This window comes from Nicotiana sylvestris, chromosome 12, assembly GCF_000393655.2.
Source record: "Nicotiana sylvestris chromosome 12, ASM39365v2, whole genome shotgun sequence".
In the NCBI taxonomy this organism is placed as follows: domain Eukaryota; kingdom Viridiplantae; phylum Streptophyta; class Magnoliopsida; order Solanales; family Solanaceae; genus Nicotiana; species Nicotiana sylvestris.
Genome location: NC_091068.1, coordinates 160,476,519 through 160,487,981, shown reverse-complemented (window position 1 = coordinate 160,487,981; position 11,463 = coordinate 160,476,519). Strand labels below are relative to the sequence as shown.

The 11,463-nt window shown below is 35.1% G+C and overlaps 1 long non-coding RNA gene across 3 annotated transcripts; it reads left to right on the top strand.

The window, feature by feature from the left end:
- The first annotated feature begins 4,242 nt into the window (after window positions 1–4,242).
- Window positions 4,243–8,811, top strand: LOC104226585 (uncharacterized). 3 transcript variants are annotated; one of them, XR_710876.2, is made up of 4 exons: window positions 4,243–4,581; window positions 6,034–6,133; window positions 6,947–7,046; window positions 8,257–8,811. It is a non-coding gene; the product is annotated as an uncharacterized lncRNA (long non-coding RNA). The 3 variants fall into 3 exon arrangements; XR_710877.2 differs by lacking the exon at window positions 8,257–8,811 and adding an exon at window positions 7,357–7,735; XR_011404342.1 differs by lacking the exon at window positions 8,257–8,811 and adding an exon at window positions 7,196–7,350.
- Window positions 8,812–11,463: the final 2,652 nt, after the last annotated feature.

Here is an 11,463-nt window from a genome sequence, read left to right as displayed (position 1 = left end):
CTTCACTGCGGTCTGCACAAAATCAGATCGCGGACTGCGCTAGCTTGATTTGTCCAAATTCTCAACTCTCTGAATCCTCTCTCCGCGGACCGCATAAAATGGTTTGCGGCCGCAAAGAGGCTACTGCGACCGCGAGAAATTATCCGCGGACCGCACCTCTCTAAACTCTTGCACCGCGGACCGCACTAAATGATCTGTGGCCATGGTGGGTCTGTTGTGGCTGTAGTGGATTTTATGTTACAGCAATGCCTTGACTTGTTCTTGATACTTGTGCATGTTTTACTCCTTTTTGAGTTGGTATTGACTACTTGTCACATTTTTAACCATACCTGCTAACAAGTACAACATGTAAGTCTTTGGGACTATTTGTATACATTTTTAATCCAAAACTCAAGTAAAAAGGAGTGTAAAATGAACTAGAATCCCTAGTTATCAAGGCCTACAAAGGAAAAAAGATGAGTAAGCTCGAGAAGAAGCCCGAAAGATAACTGTTCTAAAAAAGAAAATTACCATGATTGTGGGCCTCCCATTGACCCTTCGATAACTCCATGCAAGCATGTTCGGAGTATGATCTCTGCGACACCAGGACCTCGGCCCATTTCTTGAGTTCGGGAACTACTTCCGGCACCTGAGCCACATCTGCAACACTAAAAACATAGATGAGGAAGGAATATAAGACGTAAAACAGCAAAATTGAAAATTCAAGGCGAAGTAATACTCACGATTCGTGTTCCATTTTTCAGGAAATGGCATGTCTTCTATAGGGATTAGGCCCAAAGTCCTTATTCGGACAAATCGGCCCATCCAACCTCGATCACGAGCCTCATCTATACTCGAGAACGGGGCCTTGCTGGCCCGACGAGCAAGCTTGATCAGCCCTCCTTGATAGAGTCATAGATTGTAAAGGCGCATAAGGTGATCTAGGGTAAAAGGACATCCCTCGATTTGGCTTACGAAGAATCGGAGGAGAATCACTATTCTCCAAAAGGAAGGATGGATCTGGTTAAGGTTCACATCGTACCTCTTGCAGAAGGCGATGATGGCAGGGTCTAAGAGACCCAACATGAAGGGGTAAGTGTAAACACTTAGGAAACCCTCCACGTGGGTAGTGATCGGTTCCTCAGGCAAAGGTACCACCACATGTTTATCAACCCAGTTACAATCCTCTTTTACCTTGGCAAGGAGGTCATCAGTAATTGTACATATATATACTTCGAGATCGGTTTGCATCGACCCGGTACCGAGGAGGTCTTTTTTATCTTAAAATCAACAATAGTAGGGCACCCTCCTGGAACCTCAAGGGGATACTCTGCCGCAACCCAGTCACCAGTGGGCCGTGATGAAGAGGAAACCTCTTTTTGAGGTACAGTCTTAGAAGTTTTCGCCATCGTAGAAGAAAAAGAAATTAGGATGGTATGCGGTTTGCTAAAAGTTCAAAAAAATTGAGTACAAGAATTGCAAATCAAAGAGATTTTTGAAGAGAAGCAAGAATGGGAGAAGCTTTGAACGTAAAGTCTGAAATAGAGGGAGGTTACAGTACTTATAGCTTGTCGGTGACGATTCAGAACTCGTGGTGGCCGACCAGCAACTGACAGGCATTTAATACCTTGGAAATTGTACCGATGGGACGTTTCAAGTTGTTGCTTATGTCATGATCGGGTGTATCAGTGAGTTCATCGCTTACGTCATGGTTCATCGAGACGGAGTTCAGAAATTCATATCGTTTCTCGTCATTCTCTCTTCGAGAAATGAGGGGAATATTTGTATACGATCAAAATCAGCCTTGCCTTTTATATGATTAGTAGAGACCAGAACATGATAGGTCAAAGTTCAACCTCGTGTTATATAGAACCATGGTGCCAAGTTAGATTGCCGAACTCATGACCCAGAGATCGATCAAGATCGAGACCAAGCAAGATAGAGATCAAGCGAGATCGAGGGAAGCTTACCGAGTCAAATAAAGGAAAGCCAAAATATCCGCAATCGGGCGAGGATCACGGCAAAAATCCTGCCACGTATCAAGAAGAGACCAATTAATTAGCTAATCATGGGATTTCTTACTCCATATAAAATTGTATCAAGAGTAGGACTCCCCTACTATATAAAGGGGGTCTGATCATCTATAAAATAAAAAAAGGATATTCACGCAATACAAAGCAATATACTGTTATTTTCTAGCTTTCATTATCTTGTTATTCTTTTCATAAGCTAGTTGAGCCATCTTTTGGTTCAAGGGTGAGTGAACTCGAGGGCCAAGGCTATTTAATTTGTGCGGTTTGCATTTATTCTTTTATCTTCAATTTCAATACTAATTTATTCTTCTTAATTTGTACCAAGTTATATAACGTGTCCTTAAAACCGCGTATAAATTCAATTGTTATAAACAATATATTATACACTGTTAGGGGTCATTTCGTAGGATGTATCACGGAAAATAATACATATATTAGTTTTTGGTATTATTAATACCTTGTTTGGTAGTATTTGTTAACTTATGTATAACTAATACTTATATACTGTAGTAATTATACATCCTATTAAGTACTATTCTTATACATAGCAAATCATGACAGTAACAATATCATAATTTTTAATACATGGATAAGTATGTATAAAGACATAATTGCCCTTTCAAAACCTTTAATACATCAATCCAAATAGTCGATACCCAGCAAAACTAATCCTAGTATTACTAATACACCTTATTCAGTACTATTCTTATACATTCTACCAAACGACCCCTTATAGTCTATAAGCAATGTATATACATTATATGGTAGTATATGTAGTGTATACACATATGTTATACACTGTTATAATCATAAAACTATTATAATTGTTATACAGTATATATATATTTATTACACACGATTAAAATGTAAAGGGTAGTTTGGTCAGATGCATTAGATAAAATAATGCATGTATTAGCTTTGTGTACTACTAATACTTTATTTGCTACACTTTTTGAACCTATACATTAATTATGCAAGCATTAGTTATACACCATATTTGGTATTATCCTATGCATAACTAATGCATACGAAATCATGGTATTAACAATGCAATGGATTTTAATGCATGCATTAGCTTAGTTATACACAAAATTATCTTTTAAAAATTATGCTTGATTAAAATATACTACTATATTTATGCAAGTTTGAAATAATCCAAAAAAGTGGGGAAAAAATTATATCCCTAGTAAATTAATAAATATGTCAGCATAACTAATGCCAGTATAACTAATACCAGCATTACTAATACACCATATTCAACATTATTCTTGTACACTCTACCAAATGGCCCCTAAGCATCGTCAAGTCATTATACTATACTGAACCCTTCACTGATATTGCTGGGTGTATGTGAACAAAGTCCCACATGGAAAGTAGAAAGAAAAATGATTCTACTTATAAGGAGTTGAATACTCTTAATAGTGTGATGCCTTTTGGGGAAAACCGTGCGGGCTTAGCCTAAAGCGGACAATATCATACCATGTTAAGAGTGTTTTTGGACCGTTTTAGCCTTACAACTGGTATCAGAGTCAATGGTTTGGCAGAACTATGGAGATGGCGGAGTGTGGCGTGCGGGCCCAGCTTACTACCTTTGCCTGTCTACGGAGTTTACCATCTTTACTCGTAGCTTTGAAGACGCATACACAACCTTTAGGCTTCGGTGACCACAAATACTCAATATCATGCTTATTTCAAAGAGCATAACTTACAAATACCATTAGAACGTAAGACGAAGAAGAAGAAGAAGTCCGGAATTGTTTTTGGATAAAACGATACAGGCATAGTCCACAATCTTCTTTTTGTTTACTGAATAGTATATGTTTGATTTGGGATAAAAAGAAGAAGATAAAATGGAGTAATAAGAAAAGGTGATGTTCATCACTTTTGAAAGAAAAAAAAAAGAATAAAAATCGACTTGATTAGATATAACTTCATGTTCGCTTTTTACGCTTATGATAAAAATATTTTACTTCTCTGTTTTCTGTTTTAATGTATAGAAAAAAAAATGTAAATAACGTATAATCCGCCTTAAATGATATATGTGGGTGTACGAACTGTGCAAAACATAGTTGTACAACTACTATATATAAATGTGAAAGGGTGTACGAACTCTGCAAAACATAGTTGTACAAAAAGTAATATAGATTGTACTGTAAACGTGGACTACTCTTGTTAAGGTTAGAATCACGTGTATTATTTTTGAACACGTGTACTTTCAAATGTTGCTCTTTTTTCCGGGTCTCCTTCTTTCCCTTTCATTCTCAAGTGCTAGGTTGCTCAAATTTTCATCTCTATGGCTACTTCCTCTCTAGCTCTCTTCCATTTTTTTGCTTCTCAAATACCATGCATTTCTTTCAATTTCCTTTATTTCCTCGCATTTTAGCACCCAATGCTGAATGATTCTGTTGTATTTGCCATTTTGGAGGTTTGTTTTAGTGGTTCAACTCTTGCATAGTGTTTGCCATCTAAAATACTATTTTTTGGAGCAATTGTGTTCTTAGATCTTGACAATGATATCCATCTAGCAGGGTCTACAAAGAGATTGTAGATTTAAGATAAATTAGCTAAGGTAATATTTTTTTTATTTTTCTTTGTTTAATGCGCTGAGTTTATGGCTAATCTGTTACTTTTCTATTTTTCCGGTAGTTGTTCTTGGATTTTCTATATGCATGTTATAATTGTATTGATTACACATGGACGTTTGGGATTTATGTTTATATAATCTCTAACTTTTTGTGGATTACCTTACCGTTCTCTGTTTAAATCCGCTTGTAATATTAGTGATGCCCATAAAGTGTTTGATAATATCTCCACTAGAAAAAAGCTTATCTATTTCTAAATTTGCTTTATAATTTTTTTATTGGGACTGTTTGACACGGTGAAAATATTCCAATATTATCTTTATGTTTATAGGTAATGAAGAAAATATTTATATTTCTTTTTGTTATCTTTGTTCAATATTTTGATGAGTTTGTTAACAGTTAGTAGTTCATATGGATTAGTGCTTTCATGTGCTGGAATCAAGCTTTTGGGTTTATAGTTTAAAGATCGCGATTTTGAAATTTAGGTTCAAGCGTATGGTTTGCCTTTATGTGTTAGAGCTGATGATTTTTTTACCGCTAAAGATAATTTGCTATCTTTTTCTTTATATGCAATATATATTTCTCTGATATATTCACTATATGAAGTGCAACACTCAATTGTCAGCGGCATAATTAGTAAATATATTACGTATTTATTATACTTAAATTAGTAAATATATTATGTGTTATATATTATACTGAAGGATGTTTCGTGCCATGGCTTAAAACACTACTCTTTCTTGTGTTGTTTAGTTCTATTATTATGTATTGATCTATTAGTGCATACCCAGACCCCACTTGTGGGATTATACTGGGTCGTTGTTGTTGATCTATTAGTGCATACCCAGACCCCACTTGTGGGATTATACTGGGTCATTGTTGTTGATCTATTAGTGCATATCGCAAGATTAAAATCATTGTTCATCAAATTGGAACTAAAGAGAAGAAAAAGACCAAACTTTTTGTTTAATTGCAAGAAAAAGCCATTTAGATGTCGTTATGTTTTTAAATGGGAAGCTGGTTAAAGAAACCAACAGATGGAATACTTTCCACAACTTACAATGAAAGTTCTCATGAAAAAATTGGGAATTGAATGGATCAAAATGGATATCATGATACAATAGCAGCTTTCTCAATACTTTTTGTCTTTCTATTCATGTAAAAAGTTCGTAATATCGCAAAAGAGTTTCTTTCTCAGACTATTTATAGTTCAGCTTTATATCCTAAAGGTCTATCATCTGACTGCTTTGCTTCTAAAGTTGTATTCATCTTTATATCTTACGATTTTGTTTTTCCTTTATCTTCGTCTTTGCCGAACTTTTGTTGTCATTTCCAGTTTTTTCTTTTATACGGGTTTAGTAGGATTGTTATCATTTAAATTTCTCCACACATAATGAGAAACATATGTTTTGATCACAGGCTTTTTCTTGCATTTTCAGGTTACTGCTAGGCACTATATGCCTGAGACACACCGCCTGCTATTTGATGTTAACTATTCTACTCATTCTGGGGGATATTATTCGGTCAACCCAAAGCAAGGTAGCAATATTCTAATTCTCCAAAATTATATGGTGATTCATCAACTATATTATTTTGTTATGATGTCACTGATGTCGAGTTTATGGATATTGATTTGGATAATCTTGGATTCTATTTGATGCCAACTGATTATACATATGTAACAAAAGCTCTGAATATGGACAGTTTAAATACAAGGCTAGCCATAGGGATGTACAGTTGAGCCCCTATGCTGGTGCCTTGAACTATGTACAGTAATTTTTTTTCAAATTCGACCAAAATTTATAACACACTCATGCGAAGAATATTTCACAAAATTTGATTGAAGCAGGCTTTGGTTTAAGGTACATAAGCACATAGAAGAGAGAATAAACTATTTCGCCCTCATCACAATGCACATTGGTTCTGAGAAAATATGCACGTCATGGCCTTCGATTGATAAATTTGTCATCATTGTTGGAGTTGTTAACCAAATGCTCTAGGTGATAAGAGATCAAAATGGATATCATGATACAATTGCAGCTTTCTCAATACTTTTTGTCTTTCTATTCATGTAAAAAGTTCATAATATCGCAAAAGAGTTTCTTTCTCAGACTATTTAAAGTTCAGCTTTATATCCTAAAGGTCTATCATCTGACTGTTTTGCTTCTGAAGCTGTATTCATCTTTATATCTTACGATTTTGTTTTTCCTTTATCTTCGTCTTTGCCGAACTTTTGTTGTCATTTCCAGTTTTTTCTTTTATATGGGTTTAGTAGGATTGTTATCATTTAAATTTCTCCACACAGAATGAGAAACATATGTTTTGATCACAGGCTTTTTCTTGCATTTGCAGGTTACTGCTAGGCACTATATGCCTGAGACACACCGTCTGCTATTTGATGTTAACTATTCTACTCATTCTGGGGGATATTACTCGGTCAACCCAAAGCAAGGTAGCAATATTCTAATTCTCCAAAATTATATGGTGATTCATCAACTATATTATTTTGTTATGATGTCACTGATGTCGAGTTTATGGATATTGATTTGGATAATCTTGGATTCTATTTGATGCCAACTGATTATGCATATGTAACAAAAGCTCTGAATATGGACAGTTTGAATACAAGGCTAGCCATAGGGATGTACAGTTGAGTCCCTATACTGGTGCCTTGAACTATGTACAGTAATTTTTTTTCTCAAATTTGACCAAAATTTATAACACACATGCGAATAATATTTCACAAAATTTGATTGAAGCAGGGTTTGGTTTAAGGTACATAAGCACATAGAAGAGAGAATAAACTATTTCGCCCTCATCAGAATGCACATTGGTTCTGAGAAAATATGCATGCCATGGCCTTCGATTGATAAATTTGTCATCATTGTTGGAGTTGTTAACCAAATGCTCTAGGTGATAAACCTTGCATAATTATTTTTCTGTAAACTTATGACACATCTTACCTAGATCTTGCAATTATTATCTCATATGGTGTTCATTCTTCGGTTTGAATAAGCTCTAAGATATTAGGCATGGGGCAAGTAAGTCATATCTGTATGTGATGTAAACTAGATAAATGAATTATTAATAGTGAATGACTTGATTTACGAATGACTTGAATGGCAAAATGTTGAACTAGAATAGTATATGCATGGCACTCTTTTCTTAACTTTATTTTTGAGATATTTGATGTCCCCATGTGTTATATGCCTGAAACGACTAAATAATATTTTACTATTTTTCTTTTGACGGATGTTCTACAACGTACTTATATATATCAGTCATGAATTGGATACATTATTTACTTCTATTAGATAGTAGCGGTTAACAATATTTATGGGGTTGGCTCTATTATACTTTCGTTGTTTTTCTTTATTATCTTTGTTTAGTGCGGTGAAATATGGTCATTGGTAATAGTCGATGTGACTTAGACTCTAAAACACAGTTGGCGCTTTATACTGGTTCTAAAGAAACATATATCTGAGGTTAGCTCTTTCTACTCTTTTTTCTTTTTCAAAGTATAGAGGCCAAGTTCGCATATCCTACGCTTTGTAAGAAAGAAGGTTGTCCTTTCTTAGATATCAACCGATATAGCAACTATGACGCTAAAGTTTTCTATATAAGCTAGATAAAATTGTCATATTTTTGGATTAATAATGTAGGTTAACAAAGAGGAATGCGAAGGAGAAAGGATTTTCAGATTTGCTGTATCTTGATTCAGTCATTAAGTGATATATGGAAAAGGTCTCTCTTTAGTATATTCCTTACCAAGGGAAGTGTACTTTCAACTCTTACAGCCAGAAGAGGAACTATCGCTAGCACTCCATGCGTAACAGTCTTTGAAGCCTTATCGGTAATTATCTTTTTTTTAGAGATTTCCTTTTAAAGTGGAAGAAGATTCATGCTTCAAATGCGCGCTTTTTCATTGAACATATAAGATATTCGTGAGGTTTAAGCACACAGAGATAGTGATTGTAATTTTTGTTGACAATTTCAGTTTCTATCAGTTTGTTGTAGCAGCTATTGTGAATTTATAATGCTGCAATAAATAGAAGAAATATATGAGAACATATTATTTAACGTTTCTACAGGTACTTTATTCTGTTAGACATGCATATCTTAGGTACTTTTGAGGATTAATTTAATTTTGCGACACTCAGAATGCTTGTATATAAAAACAAATTATGTTACTTTAGCTACGTGAAATTTTATTTTAGTGTGTGTGTATATACACATAATTTTTGTGATCATTATAATTGTTTGGGCTCAGAAGCATTCTGTTTACATCTCTCATGTTTGGCCCGTGCATTGCACGGGCAGACCCTTCTAGTATATATATATACCAACCAATTTATTTATTTTTCTTTATTCTTTGTAAAACATAACGTATTATTTCCCCTCCCCTCTTATATTAATTGGTAAAAATAACTTAAATGTCTATACTATATGATTTTCATACGAATGCCGCTCATAAACTTCATTTAGCTTCCTAAATTTGAACTACTAGCTATATTTTATAGTGAATAAACAACTATACAAATTTTAGCAAACATTTAAAAGAAATTATTTGTTACAAATGGTTGCACTAAACAAAGTTTTTATAACTTTAAGATGCGCATTATATACAAATTGAGGTGAGTTAATTTTGCTATATATTATTTTTCCACTATCATGAATTCTTGAAACGGACTTTGCAGTGTTTTCTTTCTTGCTTTTGAAAATTGTATTTCTAGTGCAACGATTGATTCACGATATAATATTTATAAGAAGTATAAAAATAACCAAAATTCAATATATATTGTATTAGATTTTCACGATATTATGAATATATATATTAAGTACGCATTATTAATATACTATAACAAGAAACTCAGTGGGATTCCATAAGTGGGGTCTAAGGAGAGTAATGTGTACGCAGACCTTACCCCTACCCTAGGGAGGTAGATAGACTATTTCCGAAAGACCCTCGGCAAGAGATTAGAAACAAGCAAATATCAACAACAAGGCTAGAAAAATGATACCAACAATGTATGGATCGAATGTAACAAAGCAACAACAATAGCAACAAGCAGTAACAACGACAAGGTACTAGAAAACTGAAGCTGAAGATAGTACAAAAACAACCTAATACTACCAATCTAAGAACAACGATAAGGTACTAGCAGACTAGACCTAATAAATCTGGAACGGATCAGAAAAACGCACTACGATCTATTACCCTTCTGATCTAATCCTCGAACTCCATACCCTCCTATCAAAGGTCATGTCATCGGCAAGCTGAAGTCGGGCCATGCCCTGCCTGATCACATTTCCCCAATACTTCTTAGGCCGCCCTCAACCTCTTATCGTACCCGCTAGAGCCAACTGTTCATATCTCCTCACTGGGGCATCTATGCTTCTCCTTCTCACATGCCCGAACAATCTAAGTCTCGCTTCTCGCATCTTATCCTCCATGGGGGCCACGCCCACCTACTCCGGAATATCCTCATTCCTAATCTTATCCAACCTAGTGTGCCGACACATCCGTCGCAACATTCTCATTTCAGCTACATTCATCTTCTGGATATGGGAGTTCTTGACTTGCAATCATTCGGCCATACAATATAGTCGGTCTAACTACCACCTTGTAGAACTGATGTCACGACTCAAAATTTCCACCCTCGGGAACGTGACGGCGGCTAACATTTCGCCTACTATGCAAGCCAACATTAAAATAATCTTTAATCATTTTGAACAAATCAAACTTATCTGACGTCACAAGTGCACGAGCTACTAGAATAATACACATAAAGATCTGAATGAAAGTAAAGCGTTCTGGAAAAAAATACATAGCTAAGGTGAAGTAGAATGAGACTTCAGGGTTGCGAACCCCGGGCAGCTATACCTCAAGTCTCTGTACAATAGTCAACCCAAGCAATCTATCGACCGTCGCTGGGACCGGCTCCAAAGTCTGCACAAGAAGTGTAGAATGTAGTAAGAATACAACCGACCCCATGTACTCCGTAAGTGTCGAGCCTAACCTCGACAAAGTAGTAACGAGACTATGACAGAATACCTACGTAAACAACCTATGCAAGTAAATACATATACAAAGCAGTAACAAACACAATGATTAACAATGTAAAAATTGGGAGGGAACATGCGACTGGGAAAAGATATGATAATTACGGCAGTAGAGATATCACGTAACAACCAATTAAATCATCAACAATGAAGACATGTACAACAACAACAACATACCCAGTATTATCCCATATCGTGAAGTTTGGGGAGGGTAGTATGTACGTAGACCTTACCCTTACCTTGTGAGAACAAAATGAAGACAAGTAGCTGATAGAACAAAAATGTCACAGCACCACCCTTCGTGTTTTACTCTCATCCTTACCATGAAATGATGTAATAAGTAACATGAAATGACACGGTATCACCCTTCGTGCTTTAACTCTCTTCCTTGCCACAATATAATGAATAAATGATGTAAATGGTACAGCATCACCCTTCGTGCTTTAACTCTCCTCCTCACTATATAAATCAATTAATGATAATATGTAAATGGTACGACATCACCTTTCGTGTTTTAACTCTCCTCCTCACTATATAAATCAATAAATGTTAATATAAAAATGGCACGACATCACCCTTCGTGCTTTTACACTCTTTCTTACCGTGGATCAAGGATAATATAAATTCGAAAAAATAATTTAAATATGGGGATTAATATTTATCGTTCAATATAATACTAGGGTACAAATCTCAACTTCCAAATTATTCAACAATTATTAAATGAGAAATAAATACTGAAAGAATGAATAAATAAATAATAACCTAACTTAGGCATAGATATCCTAATTAAATAGGAAATAAATCAC